General features: G+C 43.1%; 1 protein-coding gene across 10 annotated transcripts in view; it reads left to right on the forward strand.

Annotated features, from left to right (window-relative positions):
- Positions 1–23648, forward strand: part of LOC121597302 (RNA pseudouridylate synthase domain-containing protein 2-like) — a 196744-nt gene that overhangs the window by 25558 nt on the left and 147538 nt on the right. For 6 of the 10 annotated variants that reach the window (XM_041922950.1, XM_041922954.1, XM_041922956.1 and 3 more), the window contains exons 1-2: positions 20473–20762; positions 21854–22158. The exons of 1 other annotated variant lie outside the window; for it this stretch is intronic. The gene's annotated coding sequence lies outside the window, so the exon portion shown is untranslated. Of the gene's footprint in view, positions 1–20471; positions 20763–21853; positions 22159–23648 lie in introns of those variants that run through there. 3 more of the 10 variants (XM_041922952.1, XM_041922959.1, XM_041922955.1) reach the window with 3 other exon arrangements.

Raw genomic sequence — 23648 nt, forward strand, 5'->3', positions numbered from 1 at the left:
ACTGCGAGTATAGTCTATTTTGCTGTGTGTCAATTGTTGCTTAATGACTTAGAAAATGTTTTTGTATAGTGACAACATTCATGGAATAAAAAAAATACGGCATGAAACATTCGCATAACTTGTAAGCATCGAGAAATTAACAGCTCGTTTTGCAAATGGTCCAATTAATCTTGCCTTTGTGCAGCGAAATGCAGCGTGCGCACGTTACACATTGTTGTGACTAACGAACCAACTCAGCGCAGTACAATTAGGCAACACAGTGTGTCGTCTTTATGTTGCCTGCGCTTGCACTAACGCACTATAAATCAATCACGAGAACATTGTGCTTCGGGCGGCTTTTACCTAGTCGGAAGTGCTAATCAAGAAGGTAATGATAAGCATTCCAATACATCAGGCCTGCGGTGCCTGTTGTCATGGCTCTTAGCGTGCCCCGTTTGTTAAGGGGTCGTGCACATAGCGCGTGCTGTGTGCGAAATTTCCCATTACACGAACATTAACTGGTGTTCGCACCGTGGTCATCCATCCCGGAGCCGTGTTGTCAATGTGCCGAACAAAAAGTCAAATGTTTGTTTACCGATGCGTAATTACATAATTGTCACCTTGCTGCTGCCCTCACTGCATCGATGCAGTAGTATACGCACCCATACATTCACTACTGAAGCATTTGCATGGATGCTTGCTGCCGTTCATTGTGTCGGGTTAGATATTATCGGCAATGGGGGATGGGTGTTTCACGAATGTACGGTTGCGTTATCATGCATGCGTGTGTGTGTGTGGGTGTGTTATGGCATGCACAGTGGAAGGAGCGGGGTATGGAAAATGATGCTTTCTGCGGAAAATCACACCTATCACACGGTGCTTTGCCGCCGCTTCGAATGCGCCGAGGTGGAAAGATGCGATCACAAATGAAAGTGCATCGGTGGGTTGTATAACAATTAAAATCACATTCGTGTACGGTTCAGTACATAGTGTTTACCTGTGAACAAGCTTCCAGGCTGGAAGATCAGGACCAACTAGAGCGGACGGCTAGTCTGGTGGGCGTGAGAGAGTTACAACAAGGAGCGGACGTCGGTGGAGGTGTTTGAAAAATAGTTACGCATGGGACTGGATGTGCGTGTACGGGGCTTTTGGCATTAGTGATTCTATTTCATCGCGTGCTGTCTAGAACTGCTGTACTGTTGTCCACTTGTGCGTTATGTTATGCGTAGCGTAATTATGTATGAAGCGTTAACGAGTGCATGATTGATGGCAGGCGGCTGGCGACCGGAGGTTTGTCCAATAGCTACGCACTGCGAGCATCCTCTTGGTGCAAAGTGTGTTATTTATTGAATGAATTATTAAATGGTTTATTGCGAATGTGTGGTACGGTCGTTGAACTTACATTCTTCTGAAACGGTTTTGTGTAGCATGAGTATGTCATTTGCCATTACAGCAACAATGGTTCTGTTTGGTGTAAGTGGGAAATTAATTTCAAGTGGCAGCTTTGCTATAAGTTGATCGCAAAGAGACTTAAATGGCAAAAAAAAAACTATGAAATACAGTTTTGAGTAAAAGTTTCAATAATGAGTTTTTCGGCAATTTGAAAAAGAACAATTAAATAATGAAAACGAAAATGAAATGTATTTCGAAATGATAAGATTCGAACAAGTTGTACAAGTGCCATGCTATTAAAAAGGGGTTTTTTAGTGTTGGGTTTCATGAATCTTTCGTTGAAATTCATTCGTATGAATCTTCAGTGTGAGTGATTCGAATCTCGAGTTGTATCTTCAAAGATTCATGACTCTCTAAAGATTCACAAATCTTCAAAGATTCAGGAATTTTAAAAGATTCGTGAATCTTTAAATATTCAGGAATCTCGAAAGATTCATGAATCTTCTATCTCAATCTCTTCAATAAATCTATTTAAATTCACGTCTTTCCTGGGTTTTATAAATCTGTAGAGATGTATGATTTTGAAAATATTTAAACACCTAAAACATACTCGCTTGAACTGTCTCCCCGTAGCAAAACAAACTATCCGGCTATGTGGTATCGCTAAGTAGCCTCGAAAGACTATATAGGCTGACATGACCATGTAGAATAAAAAAAGAATAATAATAATAAAAAGCTCAAGCTCTATGAAAGTTTAGAGTATTATGAATCCCTTGAGATTTATGAATCTTTCGAGGCATGAGAATCTTTTGAGATTCACAAATCATTCGAAATTCACGAATCTTTAGAGATTCATGAATCTTAGCAATCGAGATTCAGATTAATTGAATCATTTGAAAGATTCTTTCAGATTCATTAATCGGAAAAAACCCAACACTAGTTTGTTTTGGAAAGGGTGGCAAAAAAGTATCTTAATTTGCATACTTTCAGGCGTTAAGCAAGGCTGGATGAGACTGGAAGTTAGGCTGGAGGCTGGAGATTTATGCATGCCAGACAATTTATCATAAAAAAGCCTCTTTAACTGCGATTTAATGAAATTATAAATTATGTCATTATGCGCCAAAAACCCACTAGTCTTATATAAAATGATTTGTATAAATTGTACAAAGTTATATATAAATTATAAACAGTTTTTATAAATAATAAAGCGGATAGATACAAAGATATGCATATCATTAAAAATAGGGGTTGTTATGTATATATTAAAAACTGTAGTTTTGTCTCTACATGTCGCAAAACCGTTCACAAAATATTTTAATGAAAAAAACTGCTGCAGTGTTGCGCAAAAGCTGAACTTCTGCTGTGCAAATAGTTCTAGGTTAAATAGTGACAGTCGCCCTCAATGGGAGGCTAACCAAGGTCACGTGTGTTGATCTGATGTGAAGGATAGCTCTATCACGACCATATACGACCGTCGCTTGGTCCGGCAAATCGCAAATCGCAAAAAAGCATAGATATGTGTCTGACCCCCTCCATCGGCGCATGCAACCAGCACCAAAACGCAATCGAAGTGCAAAGTGACATGAAAAGAAAAACGTGTACTGCAAAACTGGTGCGTGCTGCTCGGAACGGGTTAGTGCTGGCTTGCATCGATAACCCGCAGGCCGCCGTGCGATGCGTTTGTCCCATGATGGCGCATGGCTGTGCGTTATGCGGCTTAATCTTGTTAGCGCGTACTAACATTTACTTTCCGCTTCAGTATGTACGCGCTGCTCGGAAGCCATCGAGTATATTTGACCGTTTGCCATCGTTGATTCGTTGTGATCTATCAACGGCATCTTGCGGAGGACCGGCCGGTCTTTTGCGCCGTGGACGTCGCACAGTTGCAACGGCAGTTTCGGTTGCAGTTTTCCCGCTTTGATCGTGCGATGCCAGGCCGGTCGGTGGCCCTGATTGACGAAGGTGCGGCATATTCCTTTGCATCGACTGCAGTCGTCTCCGTGCCCTTATTTAGTGATAGTTTGTTAGATGGCTGGGGCTGTGTTTGTCGATACACTCACACACACACATGGCTGCTGGTGACCGTTTTCCGAACGCAACGGAAAGGGCATTTGTGTTAATCTAATCGGATTATTTAAGCTTGCTGGATGGATGTGGATGTGTGCGATTGGTTCTGCTTATTTCCAGAGCAAACGTTGCACACGATCCAACACGACGCTCTCCGGTATGCAAATGAACCTGCTGAGTGAAAATTGTGTTACGAATAAAATGAACGTTTAAACCGACGTGTTTACGAATTGATTGACTGCAAAGATGTGATTGACTGTACAGGACAGGAGGATTGACGGGGAGGCCGACGGTTTTTTTTTGTGCTAGCGTCGCAAATGTGAAGAAATAATCATACCACATGCAAGCATTGCGTGTAAGAGTAAATCCTTCACCTTCTAACAGAGATGCCATTTTCGCACATTTGCCGTGCAACAATTTGTGGTGGGCAAATTGCCAAGGGACAACCCAAATTGTTTGAATTTATCTCTGTCAACATGTGCAGGAGCGCGCAAAAGAGTTTACCTCCTTAACGCCTGGTACATTTAAACTTCTTCTTAATAATCGGATCTTTTGGCACTGGCTGTCAAATGTGTTTGCTTGCATGTGTTTGCTGGCTGGCTGGACACTGGCCGACACACAATGTTTGTATTGCGGCTGCCAAATGTATTTTCACAAAAGAAAATGAAAAAAAAACATCCAAACACAAACACCATCTGTACCGTAGGGGAGCTGTCAGGCGTTTTGCACGCATTTACAGATTCCAAGTTCACACATTGCGGGAATAATTTGTCAACCGTTAGCTACTAGCGGGCGGCTGCTTTCTATGTGTTTGCCCTGTCTGCGCGATACGTCGCATAAAAAAGGCATTAATCATAATCAAAAAAAGGAAGGAGACTAATTTCGTTGGTTGCGCTTTTGTCAGGTTATTTTACCTTGGGTGATTTTTTTGGTGTAAAATGCGGATAAAGTTGGGGAAATTTAAATGAGGGAATAAATTGATAGGAAAAATGGATGGGTGCTCGGGGTGTGTACCTGTTAGAGCTACTCCGTACCGTGTCACATCGAGTATGTTTTACAATGTTTTGATATACGGTTTTGTTAGGCTGTGAAGTTAATGAAATGTATTCATTCGTGACTGTGTTAGCTTCACCATTTCATTTCCATATTCATTTCCAAAGAAGCATTTTGGTAAAGAGAATAAGTAAAATGCTTATTTATACGTGTGTTCAAAACTTATCTTTTATTTAACAGAGCACAATAGTTTAAGTTTTCCTATTTCATATTGGTTAATAATTTTACTTGCAGTTTTTTTGTAAAATGAATGAGTTTATTATTATTAATTAAATTGTCGATGTAAAACAAATATCGTTTATCCCTTGTTCTTCTATCCACATTCTCCATTTGGTTACATTTACCTTTCGCATTTCGAATTAACGAACGAAAAAGAAATGCGATTTCAGCTGAACCAACATCACCCAGACGGTCGCGATATGAAAAATTGACCTCAAAACTTAACCCTGTGTCCTGTTAGCACACAGACGACGGGTGCACACATTGTACGGAAACTCTGTACCAGCAAGCAGAAAGAAAAACTTTCGCTGATGAATATGTTAGTCGGAAAAGTGACTCCTTTCGCCAATTGGCCCCAACGACAGCCGGACCGAGCCGAGACTGGCCTGACGGTGACTTCCTTGCCAGTGGGAGATCATCAGACCACGGGAACGATTCTTTACTGATTACGCAAATACCGGTAGGCAAATATTGTACGCACGGCAGGAATATGAACTTACCAATAAAGATGTTTATCGTGCTGTGCACGAAGGCAGTCAGAAGGACAGCGTTTTACTTCCGATTTTGGGCTTTCCTGGTCGACTGAAGGTTTGCTATCGTTTGAGGGAGACAATTCTTTGTTGTTGTTTCCTGTGCAGTTGTTACATGGGCGGAGGCGGGACGGCTTCGTGAGCTTTTTCGGGGCCAGGTCGGTTGATCAGGCCAATCTGATGTCTGGTCAAATTAGATTGTTAGACGTTTTATCTACAGCGTGATTGTGTTTGGCGTTTGCCGCAAGGTTTGATTGGTCGGTCGGCGTTGGTTTTTGTGGCTTTAGTAGGGTTTGTTGCTGTGCTATACCCGGTGGAAAATAGTGTGTGCTGGCTTTATCTTATCGCGCATCAGTTATTTCCCACCAATGGTAACGTACGATTTGCTAGAGGTGTAGATAGGTTAATTGGGACGAAGAAGTTATGGCTTCCAGTAAGTAGGAAGTTTTGTTGTACGACGTGAAGTGATATTCAAATTGAATATATGCTTTAATTAGTAATTGCCTTATGAATATTCGTTTTAAATGTATCAAAACGTTTCGTACTATTATGTTTCGTATTAATTATATTTTTTACTATAATCATTTTGTTTTAACATTAAGTTAAAACATATCCCCTGTTTTTGGTTTAAACAATTACACATGTCATAAGAATAAAAAAACCAGAAGTGTTTTTGAGTGCCCAAATTCCTTATAAATTGTACGAACGTACAATACTGGAACCCGAACATGATTTCCTCGAGTAAAATAGATTATCAATGAAATGAAAACATATGTCCCTCTCTTTGGTGCTTCTTGCTCATGACGGGAAACGCGAATATAATTAAGCAAAATTGCTTCCTTGCACCTTATCAACAACCGCCTGTGAGATGAGAGTGGTGTGTGTTGGTGAAATCCCTTCCATGTTCATAAATTAACTGCGCATTCCGTATGGTTCAGTGCGAAAGCGACAAACGAGGAATGTTTCCCGTTTGCCCGTGCCGTAGTCGATATTTAAACTGGGTTACCGAATTCTTGTACGACGCTTTGACTACTAAAAGCAGATCGCTTCTGCCAAAGCCAATTATTTCCAGCACGCCCTGGAACGTGTTTCCGAAATTGAGCACGGTTATTTTGCTCTACCGGCGGTTTTGTATGCACTTTAACCGGGCGCGAAGCTGGGAAAGCTAATGAATTTCAACGAAGGTGTTAGAATCTTTGAAAGACATCCGTATCTAATGCAATAGTTGGTTTGCGGGGAGCATTCAAAGAACTTCAGGGTTTCGAATGTATTGAATTTTAAGCATTCGTGAGGATCTAATAGTTTTAGTACATTGTTCTACATGTAGATGCTTTAACTACAGAGTTTTCTATTATACGTTTACTGCCTCCAAATACATCAAAATTATATTTTGTTTTTTTTCTTGTTTCAGGTAAGTGCAAACATACTTGCCTTTAAAAGTCTTCCTAGAAATGCTACCATAGAGAACGCACTCGAAAGATGCCAGTACAAGGCACTGCACTCGTTCAACCGGTAAGTGAAAATTACAGCTCAATCAGTCTACTTCCATTATCTTCAGACATCAGAGCACGGTGTGTATGTATGCGATTTTTCTTTAAATCTAAACACACAGTACCGACCGTCGTCGCTGTGTAGGTTAACACATTCTCAACCTGTCTCGTACGATTTAGAACCAGTGTACGAACGATTTCTATTTGCTTTTACCCACAATTTCCAATCGGTTTCAGTTCGAAATGGAACGAAAAGTCGTCGGTACATTTGCTGTGTGAATTGCTTCGAGGTTTCTTTCCCTTTCCTTTTGTCAATGATCTTGCTGTGGGTGTGGGGGCGGCTTATGGGTAAACCAGAATGCACTAAATTCCAGCCAGGGACTTGAGTGTGATGTTATGAAGTTGACTTGCTTGTGAGTGGCAACATTGGGTGGTAAGCTCTGGAGTTTCCCCGTTTGCGATTGCACGTTGCTTTGTTGTTGCCGTGTGTCTATGCGCGATCATTCCAACCGATAGACGACCACAGACATACAACTTTAATTAAACGTAGTGAATCGCTTCAATCCAACATGCTTTAAGCAATCTTTAAGACAGAATAGAACGGTGGCATTGGAAAAGCGTATTTTTTGTTTACATTAATTTTGGCAGTAGTTTTAGAGATGATTTTCGACTCATATTATTGTATGAGTTGAACTTTTTGTTCCCACTGTTTGGAGGTCCTGCCCGAGGGTATGTACGTACGGAATGCAACAAGAGAAACAAAAAAAAAACTTTCTGAATGCTTTTCTCAACCGTCACTAAGCTTGGTCTAAAGTTTTTGGCTCCGGTAAAACGAATAAAATGCTGTTGTGGCCGCACCGCCCACAACTAAACCGTACGCCAGCAATGCGTTTGACCCATTCGAGCTTGGGCTTGTCCATCGTTCTCGTCGTTGGACAGAAGAAAGCTTGTGTGTGTGTGAAATTTCATGCACAACTCAACCCTGTTCTCTTCCCCTTTCATTCTTCCCTCGGCTTCTCTCTTTCACCTTGATCTCATTTGGTTTCGCTCGTAAGTCCCTCGAATATTAAATATTTTAATAAACATTCCTGTAATTAAGCCAACTCTATTTCCTAGCGGGTAGCGCTCCCAACTTGCATTGCATTCACGGTGTCTCTGTCGCTCAATGCGTTGTGGTGTGGAACCGAGCTTTTTCGGTCGAGCATATAGTTTGTGTGTGTGGGTCCTCCCCCCGGTGCGATGAAAATAGTCTAGCTGCTCTAGGTGGGCTCGAGCGTTTATGAACGCTATCGTCTGGCGAGATTTGCGTTCATTCTCTTCATTCACCGTTTGGATGACATCGGCTTAACCACTAAGGCAATGAAGGCTAAGGATAAAACATGGGACACTGCAGCGAAAGGACGATAAAAGATACGGATAGGCTATCGGCCAAGTGGGCCTATCTATGGGTGGTTTTTTGTTACGCTTTCTCGCTTTCTCTCTCTCTCTCTCTCTCTCTCTCTCTCTGAGAGTCGCAGACATATTGCATACACGTATGCAAACATTTGAAGATAGTCGGTGGAGAAAAAAAATACTGCAGGAAGAAATATTGTGCCCTTCACACTAGAACACAGTATAATAGGGGGAAAAAAATAAACCCCTCCGAGTCTCATAGGGCCCGGTACATTTCATCGCTTTCATAACACTCCGTCGTGTTTGTAGTGCAGCGGGGCCATGGTAGGGAAGGCGGCTAAGAATTAGTTCGTGCTTGAGTTTTCCAGAAGGACTTTTAGGCTATAAAAATGTCTACTCGTTTTTCTGCCCTTCTTCTGATGGCTTAATTAAAACTGCTCATGTGAATAAGTACCGAAAACCGTTTGTACATTCCATGAGTTTGAATGTGTGTTGGAACAGTCTTTTTTTGGTTTGTGAAGTTTCGTCATCATCAAGCTGTTTGGTAAGTTTTCCTGGTTTACCAGTGATGGATTTTGTTTGGATTATTATTTAAAATTTTAAATGAAATGAATGCAACTACATTGTAAAAAGTTTAAATAATTTTTTTGATAAATTTGTCTTGTAATATTTTTGAAATCTTCATGCTAATGTGCTTGAATTTAAATCTTTGCAAATTAATTTTTAAATCTTTTGCAAAAGTAACGGAGACCTTCAAAATGCCCTAAGTAAGGGTACTATCAATACACTTTGAAGTCCTAACACATGCCACGAAAGGTATTATTATTATTATTATTATTTATTTAATCTTCAACGGGCCGTATGGCCTAATTAAGATGTAACAGTTCAATTTAAAAAAAAATAAATAGCAAAAATAAGATTTGCATCGCAATTCACTGCGGCCACGGCAAAAGCCGGAGACGTTCCTTGAAGCACTGAGTTGAGATGTCGAAGTCGAAGCAATCCGAGACAGTGTTGAAGACAGCCGACATGCGGAACATAGGGTCAGACCGACCAGCACTGGAACGGGGTTGAGCGAGCCGTAGAGTTTCTCTAGACCTAAGTGTTCGGGATGGTGCATAGATATCGACTCGATGCAACAAAGGCGATGAGTCGATAGAGCCATTTAGCAATCCAGCGATGAAAGAGCACTGTGCATTGCGTCTTCTAACCGAAAGAGGTTCAAGGCCTAGAAGACGGCACCGCGCAGCATACGGAGGAAGATTATTGCGATCCTGCCAGGGAAGTAGGCGTAGGGCATATCTCGTGAGCTTACGTTGAATCGCCTCAAGTCGAGCAATTGAAGAAGCGGTAGTTGGGCTCCAGACTACGCCAGGTATGTCCCAAAATCGGTTGCAAATTTCCCTCCCTATGTCCTCATTGTAAAATTGTAAATTATCGGCATTCTTACCAAACCCATGCATTAGATTGGCAAATGCAACACGATTGATGTTGTTTTTACTGCCAAAACGGGTGTGTCTATGTGCCATCTCTTGCCATCCAGGATGCTTCGCACAGCTTACAGCAAGAACGTGTAGCAACGATGATAAAATGCCTTCATAAAAATTCATTAAAAATTTAAATTTCATACAACGATGCTCTCGAATCGTTGGTTAGCGTGTATAGTAGCTTTTTTTTGGATTTGTATCGTCCCTTGCTGTTGTCTGCCTTTGAGATGGGGGTTTTCCCCTGGCGTATACTACACGCCCATGAGTGTTGTTTTATTGGCTGAAAGTATGCTCAGATAGGAGGGGCACCAAACACTAAAGGTTTACCACAAGTTTGTTCTATCTTGGTCAAACGTAGAACCAAAGGGGTCAACATAAACACACACACACACACACACACACACACATAGTGTGCAACTAAGGAGAGATATATTGCTAGCGTTGCATCGTTTTTGCGTCCACCGATATTTGGTTTGCGCCGTTACAGTATTGTCATAGGAAAACGCTCGCATTACCTTCCTAACCTGAAGCAACACAGCTCAGTGAAAGAGTCCTTTGGTTTTTGGGAAGGGTGAAACAAAAACTACACTTTACTACCCCATTTTACGTTTAGATGAAACGTTTTTCAACATACTATTTGCGCGCTCTAACTGGTAGCAAAATTGGACAAATGTAAAGAGTACAACAGCAGCTTGGTAGTGGTGTTTTTTTCCTCTATCCTTCGCCCTTATTGCTGGTGGTGTAGTGCACCTCGATGCGGAGATGAAAAAACTAACTGATGAAAGAAAGATTTGCTCACAGGTAGCGAACCGCAAGAACCGTAAATGAAACCGTTTTCCGTTTTTATCTACATGGTTCGGCACCATACCCATGTGTCGAGAGTGAACACACATCCAGACAAAGAGAGAGAGAGAGAGGGTTCCTGTGCTGTGGTCAGATGCAATGATATTGGTGCGCAATCCTTGTTTTCGGCAAGTGTTCCTGTTGGCAAGTTCGGCACGTTGAAAGCTGAAACTCCACACATTTAATTAACTCATAACTGCAGTGTGCGCCATTGGGGTTTTTTTCGGAGAGGTTTTTGCCGTTGTTGCGTATACCAATGGATGGTCGCATGGTTTTGAGGTAACAGTGCAGAAATTGCTGCAGTTGTGGTTTTAGTACATCGGTTTACACTTGCTGTGGCAGAAGATAGGCTGCATAGGGAAAGGTGTTTTTTGTTCTTACTGAGGGAAGGCAGTTTTGCATCATGTTTATCCATTGAGTCACGTTGTGTAGTTTCTGCGAATAGCATAGTTTGTGTTTTCAGGTAAGTGAATAACAGCTTATTGGTATTATGGCAGTAATATTAGTTTTTTTTTCGAGAAAGAATAAAAGAGAGCCTCTGAAAAGCTTACAAGTGGTCAGTGTAATCACTCTTCACAAAATTCTGCATCCTTTGCAGACTATATAATAGCCATCTCTAACTAGTTGCCGCCGGTCTAACAGAAATCCCCCCGGGGCGGGACCCAACCGTAAGACACCCGATGGTGTTAATCCGAAAAGATTGTACAAAATTGCTCCACTCTCCAATGGTGCGCTAGACATCGTCATAAAAGTAGTCCATCTTCTGAACGATGTTTTTTTGTTCCATGCACACTTTGCTCCAAACCCCAGGCGAGCTAATGCTATTAGAAACCTTCAATTAGAGCTGTTCCGAGAAGTGGTTTACGAAATACTGCAACGCATCGTCTACAGTTGCAGCTGACAGTGCGAACTGAGTTATAGCATTTTAAGCTTATTCAATTCCATAGATTTTCTCGACGAACACACAAAACGTTCCCGGATTGTGTGCGTTTGTATGGCTCAGTTGCTGTCCCAGAGACTGTACCGTTTGCCAGTAAAGTAGAAAGACAAATTCACTCGACGTGTGCAGCACGTTTCGTCGCACACGGATAGATGGTGCTAAGTTTTGTCAAAGCATCTTCCTCCCGACGCACAAAGCGTTCTAGTTGACCGAATGAATTCGAATGAAGCTGTGACTTTGCCTCGTTCTCGTCTGCCACCAGACGGACTAGGGAGCGCTGGAGGGATGTTTCTGCTAGGAATAAAATAAAAGAACCGTATGTGCACTATCGGAGTTGCCCTCGCCAGCGTAGTACCCTGTACGCTATGTCGAACTGCTGACCGAATCGCTGGTCAGCAGAGTAGCAACAATTGGACAGTTCTTACGAGGGATCCACTTTCCTAATTCTAGCATCTTTAGCTCGACTTTGCACGCTTTCTCTCTATCTTTCTCTCTCTCTTATTGGTCTCTCTCTCTCTCTCTCTCTCTCTCTTATTGGTCTCTCTCTCTCTCTCTCTCTCTCTCTCTCTGTCTCTCTCTCTCTCTTTCCTTCGTAGTAGCTGCTTGAGGCGACGAAATGATAACTACGTACTCGCTATCGGGGCCGTAACTTTTGTCCTCGTAGCCTAAGTAAGTGCGAGCAAATGCATACAACCGCCCTTTACCCGGCACGTTAAATTGATGGGCGAAGCCGATGGGAGAAAAATGAGATGAAAAAGAGCTTTTACTTGTTCGAGCACTTATGATTACCTTCGCACCCGAAGAAGACGGTCTGGACAAGTTTGATATGCTCTCGAAGTGCCTAGGTGTATGGATGTGTGGGAAATGGTTCGAACGTGAGTGGAGTAAAGTAACCTGGACACCCGATAAAGCAGAAACGACAGTGGCAATCATCGTAAGAAGGCAGGATATGTTGGCACCATATCTTTAAAGCACAAGTAGCCCGGAGGCTAGGGTGGACGTAGCAGACAGGCCGCGTGTGTAACGCCAGAGACGCAGAGCATAAACATGCCGTTTGGGGGTGGGCCCTTTTATCCATTGCACCGGTTCCGTGCTCATCCCAGTGCAGGCCGGTCTTTGTTATCCTTTGATTCCTTATTCTTGGCCTGCCCGGACTTGGCTTCGTTTGTCAGGGTCAGAGAGTGTTGTGTGTAGTGTGCACTTCGTTGTCCGGCGTGTTATGTTACGTCGTCGTTTGCGTGGCGGGGGGACTGTCCGGCAGGGGGTAGTAGGATCGTTTCATCGTTTGCTGCTGACATTAGAGAACTTCTTGGCGAGATGATATTGAATGGTTTCGTTTATGCTAGCACGTGGGTGTGTGTATGTGTGTGTGTGTTTGTGAGCTGCCCCCCCCCCCTTTCCGTACCGTTTGCTAACAATCTAACACGGTCAGCATGATGGAGGAGGCCGGACGAACTGTAGGGCGTCAACGATGACGTCGACCTTTTGGCATCAGCTAGGGGTTAGGGAGACGGAGCTTGCGAAGGGACTTGGTATTACTTCCTTCCTACATATTACCAACACGTACACGTCGTACTGCGGCGCTAAGGCTCGGAGTATCGTAAAAATTGCTCGACTACCACTACGGTTAGAATGTGCAAGCAGGCCCTTCCCGTACATTGGCTTCCATTTCCTGTGGCAGCCGGATCGAAGTAGTAGTAGCCGGTTCGGAAAAGCGGACTGATTGACTTTTAACCCGGAAGGAAAAATACTCCATGCCTGTGTATCGAATGACTTGTGATGCCGCAGCAGAAAAGGGTTGAAGCCGCTCACACTCGCACGTCACAGCCGCTCGGCAGCTGCTGCATAAATAGTGTGTTGAGCTTACCGATCACCACGCATTAAAACTTACACGTACCGAGCCAGCTGTGCGGGTGGCATTTTGATGGTATTGCTACGATAAATTGTGTACCGAAGAAGGACGTGTCCGTTTCAATGGCCGGTCATTCTGTAAATAGTTGATTGATAGTTTTTGGCTTCAATATTGAGTGGTTGGGATAGTTAAAATCAACTCGTTCGAGGTTTTTCGGTAGTAACCGAACATGTACTGTTTCTTGCGATTGGGTGATTTGTTTCGGCAATCTGGGGGGGGGGGGGGGGGGGGGGGGGGGGCTACATTGAGGGTGACAAATGATGAATGATTGCTATTGTTTTGCGATGATCGATTTTTATAGTTTTGATTCGGGTAAAGGGTTTTATTGAACATCACTATTCAACAGGTGTGGTTGAAAGCTGTAGCACGAATGTCTTTTGTTTTTAGTATGTCGAGAATTGCTTTATTTTGTACTCAGTGGAAAATACAATTTTGCTATACCATTGTTAAATCAAATAGTACAGTTGAATAATTGAACATTGAATTTGAATTAAAACCGTTTGCTATGAATGCTTCTCTTTGTTTGTGATCACCAGTGGTGGCAAGATTGCTCGAACCACACCAACATATTTGCATTCGATTTTCATGGTGCAATAAATCGAAGCAGTGAATTAAGTTGTTGTCATGAAAATTTAAGACGCATGCTAAAAATAGCAATCATTCAAGACGAACCGTCGTTGCAAGGTATCGACACATCAAACCGTGGGCGCCTCCATCGGTACTAAAATGACATTTATGTCACCGGATTGAACCAAGCTCTTAACGGTGTGTCGGTCAATAGCTTTTCAAAAGGGTTGCAAAGGATTGATGCTTCTGTGTACTCTTTTTTATTGCAAATGGGTTTGTTTTTATTTGTGAGGCTAAAGCACTTTTGGATCACAAGGTTTTAATTGCCGATTTGTTTGAGTTTAAATACTTCAGAGTTGTTTTAATGCAACGTTTTGTTTGATATTGTTTGAAAATACTTATCAATGTTTGACTCACACGTAATACTTTGCTTAATTTTTTTCCGTTGAAATTTTTGCTTTATTCTGGGGCTTTTGTTTGTAAAACAAAGCTCCTCCAAATCTCTTCTCCTATACGCTGTGGTATAAACAAAATCTTAAATGTTTGGAAATCACTAAACGTGGGTGTGTTGTCTCACTAAACGCCGGAGATTGCAGCTAGACGACACGGAAGGATTAAAGGTCATCTGTTCACGTGGAAGCTTTGCTTGTTTAGGTCCCATTAAGGCAAGGGGGATGAAATGTGTTTGTTGACTGAGTTACCTTTTCCACGTCGGTTGACATCCTTTCTACCTTTACTTTGATACATAACTTTGTGGAAAGATTACGTAGCTGCTCGTAGAACGGTATGTGTGGTAATGGGACCGAAGTTTTTACCCAAAGTGTATCGCTTTTCGAAGGCTGTTGATCTACTAGACATGTGCGGTTGCGGTTATCGTTTGCCATTCTTTAACTTTGTAGGCTCGACTAGATGTGATCCCTATTCTTACGCAATATTGCATTAGTGTTTGCATAAGATGAGCCAAACTGGAACGTTTTAACTTAACTGAAAAGGCTATCTTAAAGTAGTTTGAATTGTTACATAACTAATTTTATTATTTTTTCACCATTTTACTTATGTTTTTATTTACGTTATTTTGTGTGTCCCTTATCATATTTTATCATATTTTAAACAAAGTAATAAATAATAAAATAGTGTTGTTGACTGTAGCACAATTCAATGTTTGTTTGTAGTTATTTTAGTGTATGACAGTCTAGTATTTACACAAGGTTATTGCAATTCTTCTATTTGGTGTAACGTTCTACGTTGACATTCTGGCTGTCTATATAGGCTTTCCAGGCTTATTCAGTAACTCGCAGTCAGTCATTGTTACGAATGAACGGTCCATTCTAGATTTGAACCCACGATGGGCATGTTGTTAAATCGTTCGAAAAACTGTACCACGGGTCTGCCCCTTGCAATTATTAAAATTTTACTAATTTTACTTTTTTTTTTTTTAACTGAAAAACACTATGAAAGCTTAGGCAAGGTATTGTTCGAAACATGTTAAATTTTGCTCGACTTTCGAACAAAAATGAACTCATAAAGGAAAAAGAAGTGGTATAGACATACAGGGTTTCAAGGGGTGCTTATTGTTGTGGCACACTTCCTTTACTTCTATATCTTATCGGAAGTGAAATTTATATGTTGGGAATTGGACTATATGGCACTCTTTTTGTACAGGTTTATTTGGATTATCTATTGCATTTGTCCAACAGGGGTGGTATAGAGTCAAATACCCATGACATAAAGTTATTTTCCCTTAAGAAAGAATCAATAAAGTGACCTACAACTATGAGAACTCCTGGAAACCCTGTATTATGTAAAAAAAACTTGAAGAACCACCAACATGATTATTGAACATTGCAAATATCCTTTCTATAATATCCATTTTTGTTTTTTATTGTTTTTTTTTGTGTCGTATGTATTTATACAACAACACAACACATATAAAATAAAACAAAATACAACAAATAATTGAAACGATTTTGACTAACAACTACTTTTATTAGCAATTGATGTTTAGGAAGGAGTTCATTTGTATCAATAAAACAGTTGCACGACGCTGAGTTTCAGTAATGATTGACAAATGAAAGTACGCATGAGATAATAAAGCAACAAGACAAATGAAGTTTCCTGCTTTCCTTTCTTGCTCGCTGGCCTGGTTTGACTTATCTTGGAAAAAAACCCCCTGGTATGATTACTTTTGTGTACAGTCGTGCATGCGAACGCTTACCTCCTGTTTGATGTTCGTGCGATTGCATGCTCATTTATTGCCGCAGTTTCGAGTCCTTCCGTGTCCTTCCGAAATCCTTTAACACGACAGTTCTGTGCCGCACTTCCGCAAACTCCGTTAGAGTAGATGGTCGTGGTGAAGGGGAGGGGGGGAGGGAGGGGAAAGAGGTTCCTTTCCCCTTACTCACTGGTGCCACACCGACCGATGGGGCGCGTAGGTTCCATTCCAGCCACAGGAGTGTACCGCCCGGGAATCGATCGCACCACCACCACCGTTTGCGCTGTGTGCGGAAATGTGTTGCCTTTTTCTTTGCGTCGTTCTCAGCTTTATTATTTTTTTGTTGGCTCATTGCGCTCCTGCTCCTCCATTTCAAGCATTCTAATGGTTGAATGCTGCTCCTTAGACTGCAACCGTTACGGTTGCAGGCGAGCCCCTGTGAGCTTCATTCATTCGCGCCAAAGGCACGGTAAACCATTCCTTCCGGTGTCACTGGCCCGCAGTCGCTAGTGCAGCCGGCCCGATGCCTCGGTGGGTTGTGCGCGGACAATGGACTAGCCAAACAGCATATGCTGCTGGAATTACCATATCCTCACCACATCGCACCCTCCTCCGCATTGCTCACATTTGCCCGCACGATTGTCTGAATTGTCTGGATTTACAATACACATCCCATGCTCTGGCAGAAGGTACCGATGCGGTCGAAAATAGCGATGATGGTTGCGGCGACGGAGCAGGACAGGGAGGAAGAGGGCGATGAAAAACTATCAGCAACATTAGACTGCTCGGGCTCGGGCTGGATTTCCTTCTCTTGGTTTTTTTTGTGCGACATGGTACTGAGCAGTATCCTTTTGCTGGTGGTGTGCGAGTCGCGTCGAAGGACACTGCAAGGTGAGTCATGTGGTTGGTTCGGCGAGAGCTGGAGAGAAAGAGAGCGAGCGTGCGCGCCCGTTGGTTACGGTTGGCAACCGTGCCGACACCCAAACACACTCGATACCCGACCAGGATCTGGACGAGTGTTGCGGAAAAGGGGGGAAACCAAGGGCGGTGGGAAAAGAGCGACAGATAAGGAAGGTGGGGGTGGGTGGTTGGGTGTTTGTATTTTGTTCGGAAGCATAGAAACACCGTACACACTGTGTGCTGCAGAAAGCCAAAATCGAAAGAGCAAACGGTTGTGTGTACACGGTAGCAGAAGACGTAAAAAGAAAAACCGCGCGAGAGATAGAAAAAGAGAGATAGCTCACTGGACGTACCACCGGGGCGAGGGAGCGGTGCCGATCCACTAGGACAACAAACGCACATGTGGTTTGCGGATTTGCGCGATACCTTGGCAGCGGGGGCGGTATGAAAAGTGGAAAAATCATAATGGTTTGATAAAAATAGATCGTCATACAGTTACTCGCCGCGAGCGGGAGGCACCGAACAACAACACAATCGTGCGTGCGTGCGCGCCCCGAACACGGCCTCGGGAAATGGACGATACGAGCGAGAGAGAAAAAGAGAGAGCGTGCTAGTGAGAGCATCCAGCAAAAGGGGAGCATGAGTGCCCTTTAGTCACTCACGGTGAAGAGGGGGTTCGTTCTGAGAAATGCTTCGTGTGTGTGTGTGTGTTTCGCTTTATGCTGTGGGAGTTGGGGGGATGATGGGGGGTGGTTTGCGATCTCGTTTGGAGCATGGCTTGAGCGAGCCGGTTGTTTGTTTCCGTTTCCAATCGGTAGATCAAGATATACGCACACACGCGATTTGCATACGCGGCTTCAACCGGAAGATGCCAGCAAGGTGGGTATCAGGACGGGGGGAACGGGTGTTATTTTACATGTGGTAAATCTCACCGCTGCCTAACCTAACGATCGGTTTAATATTTTTGCCCCATTGGCCGGGAGTCAATTTATCGGTGTTTGTTTACGGGGGTTGAATCGACTAGCTGATTGCATCATTGGTGTGTGTATGTGTTTTGGTAAGATAAATAAACCACGATCCGATCAGTTCACGGTGCGGTGCTATATCAAAACTTGCGATCGTATTTGTTGTGCTAATAGTTGGGCGAGATAATGGTGTATGAAAAGACGCTTTCGACTCTTGGCTGCTCGATTAAGCTCTATTTCGTCGACGTTTAGATCCAGTTCTAACGAGGTGTGGATGCGTTTAGTTTATTAATGGAGTGATAATGGTGGTGAGGGAATTTTTTTGCAAATATACTGCTCTTTAATTGATGTACTTAAGAGGACAGACGGTTCTACGAAAACTGTATTCTGATTACAGGGTTTTCCATGAGTTTTCGTTATTTTGGGACACTTTATTGACTTTCTAAGTGGAAATGAACTGTATTTGGAATAAGACTCTCCTGCACCCTTGTTGGTTGGTCACAACCGGAATTCCTATTGGATTCCAAATAAGGCTCCAAATTCCAACGCAAGAGTTAAAGAAGTATCCCAAAATTGTGAGAACCAATCCTTTTGACTATTTACCAAATTGATGCAAAATAAATATTATCATTAAACTATTTATTTGCTCACCATTACGTTGGATTGAGCCATATTTGATTTCTTTAAAGTATATCCCTTAAAATTAATGTATCAAAAAATCATTACGATTTTATTGATACTTTTGTAGTTGCTGTGTGAATGTTAGGATGTTCATAAAAGATTTAAATTTATAATTGAATATAATAGTGCGAGAAGGTTTCGTAGAGTTATATTCCTTTTGTTTTATGGATGGAGATTGATGTAGTTGAATTTTTACCAGAATAGAATATTGCCGGTCTGGTGGTACAGTCGTCAACTCGTACGACTTAACAACATGCCCGTCATGGTTTCAAGTGACTCATAGACCGTGCCAACATACGTAGGACTGACTATCCTGCTATGGTAACAATAATTCACTGAAAGCCAAGCTCACTTTCACTAGTGGGTACAGGCAGGCCTTGACCGACAGCGGTTGTTGTGCCAAAGAAGAAGAAGAAGAAGAAGAATATTGCCAAAACTTCAAGAAAAATTTAGATTTCTAGCTATTTTAATTACTGGTGTTCAACGAATGGCCTAGCAGGCTCGACTACATAAAATCTTTTTTTGTATTTGAATTTAAAATTTATTATTAAGCTAGAAGCTTATCTTAATTTGTATACAACCTTGTGATTCAATCCATTATGGTCTTTATTGTATAACACAATCAGTGGAAGTTGTCCATATGAGAATCCATTCTGTCTGGCCGCGAAGAATACGATGCGTCTATTGAATAGATCACTGGGTTGACCCATTCTGCAAGTCTGTACTTTACTATATTTTAAATTGTTCATATCCATCCTCTCGCATAAACTAATACCTTCGGTGTGTTCGATGAGAACTTTACTGCGTCGTCAATTATTGATCTATAATTACATGTTCACTGATGTAGTGGACCATTGCATTCGGGATTGCAACTGCTTTCAAAACATTGTAGAGATCAATCGAACAATTCAATCTGAAATATTGAATAAAGCTCGGAAGGTTGTAATATTACATCTTAACATCATCATCATCATCATCATCATCATCATCGCCAGATCGCTTTCCTCCGTTCAATACAAAGCGCGCACTACCCAGCAAATTACCCACTTAAGTGTAGGGTAATTCAAAATAAAGAGCGAAAACCTTCGAAACATTTACATCATTTTCATAGGTTTCCGTATGGGGGCGGCCTGCACGATTACGCCAAGACGGGGGCTGCCGTAACCTTGGCTGTGGAGGGCGAAGCGATCGATGCCGCACGTTGCCGATCATCAAACCGGTCAGAAATTGCCACCTTTCGAGGTGCGTGCAAGTGCAAGATTTGTTCGTCAAACTTGTAAACAAAATGCTGGCACCAACCGGCGGCCGTTTCGTTTTGCCTTTGATTTTGTTTCACCGGTAGTGGAGGTGTTGGGGTTGCTCTGTCAACAAGAAAAGAGCCCTCGCGCGCTGATGAGGGTTTGGTTTGCATTATGGCCGGAAGGTGTTTGTAGCTGCCTCCGCATAAAAATACCCACAGACAAACTTATGCATGCTGACAGACGTTTGCTTTCCTCGAGCATAAATTGTACGCTTCGTTGTAGCCACATGTTCAATGCTCGGTCTCTCTATCTCTCTGTCTCTTTGGAGCCTTCTTTGGCTCTAGCATGAAAAGCAGCTCTCGCCTGCATCGCATTTGGCAGCTTCCCCTTTAGCCGACGCCGTGACCGATCGTGATCGCGCGAAGGGGTGGTTGGCCAGCATCAGCGCCAGTATCGCTCTCCGGTATCCGCTTCGGGTATGCTCTTGCTCTCCGTGAGTGGCGTGCGCGATTGCCCCAACCGAACCGAACCCGCGGGGTTCGGTCGGCGAGCGCCCCAAACAGCCGAATGCGCCGCGTGCCGGCGCGATGGTGGCGCGCGTATCTAGTTTCGTTGTCGGGCGTCGTCGGGCTCTCGGGGTTTTGCACTTTGTTTAGGTTATATTACGCTGGCGCCGATCGGGAAATTCAGTCAGTTATTCGCGGTACGTTGCTTGTAATGGTGGCCATTCGCCGTCTGTTTGTCCATTCGTCCTCGTCATCACTGTCGTCCTCGTCGTCGTCGTCATCATCGTCATCGTCAGCAGCATCATCGTCCTCCCGCTGTGGTGGTTGTTAGAGCACGTTGACGCTGGAAGGCGCCAGCCTCACTTGTGTGGCATTTGTTGAGCGGTGTATGTAAATTTTGTGTTACGGAAAATTCATTCTGTGTTTTAGTCCAGGCCGTGCCGAGTTTGTGCTGTTCAACCTTATTGGGGTTTCCAAACAGATAAATACATTTCGTGATGTGAATTTTCAAACTAATCCATCAAGATACTAATCCATCAGAAGTGGAGCATGCTGCTTTACTCTACGTTAATTGTTGTGTGATAGTTTAAAATTACTCTCCCTGACTCTAAACGATACTGAGCTGAGAATTGTGTGTTGAAAATCAAAACAGAATTGGAAAAAGTGTTGCATAAAATTTTCACACTGTTTTGCGGATGCATCTGCTTAGTGGTGCCGAATAACGAAGCTGGTTGGAATAACGAGAAAGAAAATAAAAACGATTATAGCTTAATCATTCCGAACAACATTCCGCCTGCCAGATCGATTCAAGTGTTACATGTAACACGGTGTAAAGCGTCTGTCGGAATAAGCACTCCCGAATCCATCCGCAAGTAAAGCAGTAACGAAACAAAATCAAGTTACACAACTTTATTGTGGATGTTAGATATTTGTATGCGTCTCTCGCTGCGTTTGTGTGTGTGTCTGTGTGTGTCTATGTAAAGATGTGTTTCGTTTATGCAATAGGAAAATGGGAACTAGAAAATCTAAAAAGAAAAACTTCAATCGTGAAGCATTTTTTTTTTGCTGTTTCTTTTTTTTCTGAGTGGAGCCCAAAAGTTTAACCTGACAAGCGCTGTGCAGGCATGAGTGGCGCAACACGAGTTCTTTGTGGATTGGCGAAAAAGTAAGATTGAGAAATTAAAAGTGAAATAGACCGACGCGTGAGGCATTGGCGATGAAGATTGTGGCCTGAAGAATGAAAGAAAGTGGGTAACAGCTTTTGTTGTTGTTGTTGTAGCTCCGCGCGCCCTCACTCTCGCTCTCGTTCTTTAACAGTGCCTGTGGGTGCAGTGAAGTGAAAGTGTGAAGATTTTAGCACCAAAGCAGCGCAAAGCAAGCAACAATCTCTATTTAGAAGCTTCTCTTCTGTTCTGGCATTTTGGGATGGTTTTTTTATGTTTGTTCTTTAAATTCAATTTATTCAATTGCTTTTCAGTCGTAATACAACGCAGTGATCGGGCCGGATGTGATAACGAGAAGAAGAAAAAAAAACAACCTGTGAATTCACGTTGAAGAAGTGTGTATGTGGCTGTGTAGGTGTACTGTAACGATACCTATTTGGAAACGTCTGTACTTGTGAAGAGTGAAGTGATAGCAGTGACACAACGAAGCAGATTGTTTGCTGTCCGGTCGTGAAAACCCGGTATAACAACATTCTTGATCCCGCCGTGGTGCTTCAGCAGTTTGGCTTAGAAATGCGCCATCGTTGACCAAACAACATCATCCGTTACCGGAAGCAAAGTAATGCAATGTTCTATTTCTCTGTTAAATGCTACTCGTAAGATACTAAATGTGTAAAAAAAAGAATCTTCGTTCTGTTCTGGAAGGCTAGCGATTTCTTAATGGTAATTTCCTGAGTTTAAACAACAATACGTTTATCGTCGCGACTCGTCCAGCTAAAGCGGGCATCCGTATTCGCTTGATATTAGACTAGCAACTGTGTGTTTGGTTTTCCCTCCCATACTGTGTTGTTCCATACCAGCCAACGGTTTCCCGGATAAATCGGTTTCCTCGCCGCGTTTTGTTCGGGCGGGCTTCATAGTTCTATTTTTGAATAGTCTGTAGCTAGCAGCAAACTACTGTTTTTTCTCCGGCTTGGTTTTTGTCGATCGCATTTGCTATGCTGTACATTGACGGACGACATCATCGAGGGGAAGGGAAAAGGGTATAGACACACACGTTCAATGGCAGTGGGCAAAAACTACCGCTCTAGAAGCGAAACCGTTTCGTTAGCAAAAACAACAAATATACGCTTACACCGAGCAGCGCTTACACCGAAAGCGAACACAAACACACAGACACAAAAACACACCACGTGCTCGTTTTTCGCTCTTCTTCTGGTTGCGTCGGAAAATGATAGATCCCTTTTCCCGGGGACGCGCCAGAGTGCCTGTGTGCGGGGCCGTATTTTGGCCGATTTCCATCGCGGCACTTCCATCGCAGTACGCGTGCAGCAGAGCGCTGTAAGGTGTTTATGTAAAGTCGCAGACATTTTCCTCGCTCAAACGCCCTCGAGATTTGCCACCGGGACACGCTGCTTTTTTGTTTGCTGCCTAACGGTTTATCTGTGTGTGTGTGCGCTGCGTTTTCCTTTCTCATTTCATTTTCCCTGGCGGCACCTAATTCGTCAATCCGTTGGCGGCTGTAAGTGGAAAACGTTCGATTTCAATCGCTCTCTCTCTCTCTCTCCTCCTCTCGCTTTGCACGAAACGGGGTTGCGATGAGGTCCGAAGGGAGCCGGCTGGACGGTTTCGGTTTTGGGTTGACATTTAAAACTGTTGGTGAAGAAAACTTCTGTCTCGTCTTCTGCCCCCTGTCTGCTCTGCTGGCGGTTCAGCTGATCGATCGCGAGTGAGGGTCGCACGGGGCAAAAAAATGACGTAGGCCGTAGCTTCGTGACGCGCTGGTGAAGCATTTCTTTTCTGGGAAGCATTAATCGGGATCGGGGAGGTGTAGAGGACAGTGTGAGAATGCTCATGTAACAGATTTTCTCTGCCAAAACGCGGCGGCTGGGACGTTTTTTTCACAGATCGATGCACAGTAGTGACCGTTGTGTGTGTTTTCCCTCCGCGCTTTTCGTTCGAAACGATCAAACACAGCAGCGTCGCGATGAAGGGGAAAAGACACGATTGTCGATTGAAGGCAAACCGCCGCGTGGCGTGGTGGATTGTTTGAAATTGAAAAGAACACCTTCGTTTCGCTTCTGCCGGCACAGAACGGGCAAAGCGACA

This window comes from Anopheles merus, chromosome 3R (genome assembly GCF_017562075.2).
Source record: "Anopheles merus strain MAF chromosome 3R, AmerM5.1, whole genome shotgun sequence".
Classification (NCBI taxonomy): Eukaryota; Metazoa; Arthropoda; class Insecta; order Diptera; family Culicidae; genus Anopheles; species Anopheles merus.